Raw genomic sequence first — 4527 nt, 5'->3', positions numbered from 1 at the left:
CAACCTTTCGACCTGTCGACTTAATGATCGACCTCTTGGTCACCGACCTGTCTATAGTACTATCCTAACAAACTTGTGTCCTTACTATTAAATATCCAACCTATTGACTAGATGACCGACTATCGACTTGGTGACCACACGTTATTAAAGACCTGTCTACCAACCTATAGAAAATCCAATTGCCCGACCTCTCGATGACTTCCCTGTCGCGACTACCTGTTGAACGCATGACTCAATGTCTTGAAGGCTTGATATCTTGCGTGTTGACTTGAAGCCCTAACGTCCAACCTGTTGACTACACGTCCTAGAGACCTGCTTATCAACCTGTCAAGCGTCTTACTTTTTTACCTATTGCCTAACTTCAAAACAAAATAAATTAAACTGTAAATATAAAAAGGGGATTTTGATTGATAAGATCTAATAAGTAAACTAATAAAGAATGAATAATTAAAAGAGATTAAATAGAGTAAGAAAACATCTAATTTCAGGAATATCTCAATGTGAATTCTTTAGATTGATCATAGACGTAAGGACGTCCGACCTCAACTTCTGACTAGCCAGTTATAGTTGTTATCACGGTCTAACAACCTAATCTTCCCTTGGATAAAAAGACTAAAAATGATCAACTCACTAATCAGTCTCTAATCATCAAACGAACTACATGATCAGCTCCATGAGATTTTAATTTGATAGTAGCATTAGAAACTAGGAAGACCTGACCCCGACCAAGAAGCTCACTCAGCGCACTTGTGAAATCAGAATATGTTATTCCATAATAAAATATTGTTTGTCACAAATATCAAACTCACAAGTGATTATAAACTTAATGAATCTGAATGATTGTATACTATTTATTCACTTGAATAGTTGGCCAGACTTTATCAGTTAAACAAATAATAATATCAAGAATAAAAGGAATAATATAGAAATCAGAAATGAGAACAAAAGATTAAGCTCAATTGATCTTACAATCCTTATGAATTACACCTTGAAAAAATCCATCACTAGATAAAGGAGTTTAGCCACTGAAACTTATGATAAAACTCTTAAACTCTTAAACTCTGAATAAACTCCGAATGCCGAATTACGACGAAGGCTCCCTTTTTAAAGGGAAAAATCTAAACTAAAGAGGAAAAAAAAAATAAATATCCCTTTAAAAGGAGATTTGACAATTTTAAAATCATGGTCTTTCTGAAATAATCCCTTTTCAAATTGGTCCTCTTCAATTATATCCTGAAATCCTGTGATATTTCATAAATCATGCCCACGGTCTTATGTACGAGGACTGTTTTGTGATAAGTCAGCTTTACAATAGGTCTACCCTATAGGATGTCGGCTGCAAGAGAGGTCTGATGAGGTCTGCCCTGTCTGAGGTCGGCTTTGCGAAAGGTCGACTTTTCCCAACATCTATTCTGCGATTCCTCCTCTGATTTCTGCCTAAATCCTTCAATTGAGAGCTTGTCTTTCCAAAGAATACATAATCTGTCAATATTGCAAAAAGGAAAGAAATGCAATTATTTAGCACAATCAACTCCAATTTTACGAGAAAGATTGTGCATTAAACAAGTAGAATATGCACCCTATCAAACTTCCCTACACTTAGTTCATGCTTACTCTCAAGTATGAGATATATGTAAAAATTCATGCCCCACATACAACTCCTTAGCTTGGCCTTCTCTGTTTAAATAAAGTTTGACCCAATAAGTTCTAGGAGATTAAGCCAAAGAGTAATATAAAGGTAGATAGCATTAGAATACTCCTTATAGAGCCCAAAACTCAAGTATCAAAGATACACAAAGTAGAGCCCTTAAGATTTTCAAGTGATTAAGTCAGCTCAAATCAAGTTAAATACTAAACCCAGTAAGCTATAAAGCACACAATACATGCTAAGTGCCAGTGAACCATCCTAACTCAAAAATTTTCTTAGTATTGTGTGTATTTGAGCACTTTTTATTGTTTAAGGTGTCAATAGCTTTTGGTGCGAGGGCGCATACTGGTAATACCTGTCCCCGACTACTTGTGTCATAATTCTCAAGTGGCTATTAGCTCTACTCTTTATCCATTACCCGACAGAGGAGTAGGTTTTGTGCTTCTCAGGGTTCATTTTATTTTCTTGAAGATGAAATGAACCACCCATCACTTAGCACTTTTTATTTTGAGCATATTGTTATCACATAATTACCATGGCTGAAGCTCCTGCACCTAATTTAACTGAGTTGACAATCAAATTAAGAGCAAGCAATTTTTCAGTCAAATATTCATTATAAGGCTCTCTTAATGTGTATTTAAGAGTTTAGCAATGTGAGCAAAAGAGACTTTACTAAGGCTACCTGGACATTGCAAACTGACTTAACCTCCCAAAACTCAAGTGGCTAGCCTTTCATGTAAGCATGGGTCTAAAGACCTTAAAAATGGCCTAACAAGAGGGAAGAAACATGAGAAAGCATGTTAGTATGTTCGATGTAACCCCCCTCCCCCTACACTTAGCTCACTTGGTCCCCAAAGTGAAAATTACTTAAGCAAAACTGAAAAAAAAAAAAAAGAAAGGAAGGCGACTTCCCTAGAGTCATGGGAGCAATGGGTGTTGCAGGTAGGGGTGAGCATTCGGTCGGTTCAGTTTAAAATCGAACCGAACTGAATAAACCGAAAATTGAAATTTTAGTATTTATGAAAATCGAACCGAATCAATTTTGGTCAGAAACCAAATCGAACTGAACCGGTCTGATTCAGTTCGATTTGATCGGTTTTCAATTTTAATAAATTTTTTCATTTTTTACCATTTATTTTTAGTATATTAAAATTTAATTAAAATACTTTAATCTTAATATGATTTAATTTCTCTATATTATTGAAAATAACATATTATTATCACTAAATCGGTTCGGCTTGGTTTTTTAATTTTTTCTAATCAAAACCGAACCGAACCGAAATAACTAAAATTTTTAAAATTAAAAATCAAACCAAACCGAAATGAATAAAAAATCAAACCAAAATTTCAAATTAATTCGGTTTGGTCAGTTTTTTCGGCTTGAACCGAATACTGCTCACCCCTAATTGCAAGGCAAGTGTGTGGCAGAGGGAAAAAATGGTCGGAGTCATTGGGGAAGGGTGGGAGTGCTTGTGCATACCTAAAGACCAGGGGTGGACCTTTCGAACAAGGGTACTGGGCTCGTGCGATAGACATTGAGGTCAAAACCCAATCGTTAGCATTCTCGTGGGTGGTGGTCCCTACTCCTCTTTTTTTCGCTTCCTGTACATCTGAAAGGTAAAAAAGCAAACTCCAGACCATCCTTTAGTAATCCCAACTTTGAAAATGACTAGAAAGACAATTATAAAAAATAAAAGAAAGACAAAATAGAAAGTAAAAAGAAGGCAAGGTGTGGGCACGCCTTGTAAAATGGGTTGCCTCCTACGAGCATCTTGCTTTAACTTCTTAGGTTTTACTAGTAGTGGTGTTAAACTGCATTAGATTGCTCGGCCACAGGATCAGAATGGTTGACCAAGCACACATCTTCCTCCACATGAGCTCAAAAACCTTCATAGAAGAGTTTAATCTGGTATCCATTAACCTTGAATGTCTTACTGGTGTCAAAGCTTTTGATCTTGATGGCACCATGAGTGGAAATGTAAGTAACTTCAAACAACCCTATCCATCGAGATCACAACTTCCCAGGAAACAACCATAATCTGGAGTTGTACAGTAGTACCTTTTGCCCAACTAAAAATTGTTTCCTTGCAATCATCTTATCATGAAGTGCCTTGGTTCTTTCTTTGTAGAGCCGAGCACTCTCATAAGCTTCATGTTGTAGCTCTTCAAGCTCTTGGAGCTGTAACTCCCTTTCCTCTCTAGCAGTAGTCATCCGCATGTTGCACTGTTTGATTGCCTAGAAGGCTCTATGTTCGAGCTCGATAGGAAGGTGGCATGGTTTACTGAATACCAACCAATATGGAGACATACCGATTGGTGTCTTGTAAGCAGTTCAATATGCCCAAATTGCATCTTCCAGGCGCAAACTCCAATCTTTTTGTGTCGGGCTGACAATCTTCTCCAAGAAAGATTTGACTTCTCTATTGGATACCTCAGCTTGGCCATTCGTTTGAGGATGGTAGGCTATGGAGGTGCGATGCTGCAACCCATACCTCTTTAATAGTGATCCCATGATCTTGTTACAAAAGTGAGTGCTCCTATCATTGATGAGTACTTTTGGTACATTGAACTTGACAAAAATATTAGAGCAAACAAAACTTGCCATTGTTTTAGCATCATCAGTCTTGGTAGCCTTGGCCTCCACCCATTTAGAAATATAATCAACTGCCAATAATATGTAATTGAAACCATAAGAACAAGGAAATGGCCCTGTAAAACCTATCCCCCATACATTAAATATTTCAATAGTATAAATGGAAGTAAGAGGCATTCTATCTTTATGGCTCAATCCCCCTATTTTATGATAATTAAGACAAGTTTTGCAAAAAATATATGCATCACGGAATACGTCAGAGTAGAACAGCCCGCACTCAAGCACT

This window comes from Manihot esculenta, chromosome 10, assembly GCF_001659605.2.
Source record: "Manihot esculenta cultivar AM560-2 chromosome 10, M.esculenta_v8, whole genome shotgun sequence".
In the NCBI taxonomy this organism is placed as follows: Eukaryota; Viridiplantae; Streptophyta; class Magnoliopsida; order Malpighiales; family Euphorbiaceae; genus Manihot; species Manihot esculenta.
The sequence above is the reverse complement of the archived record's forward strand: the minus strand, read 5'-3'. Positions refer to the sequence as shown.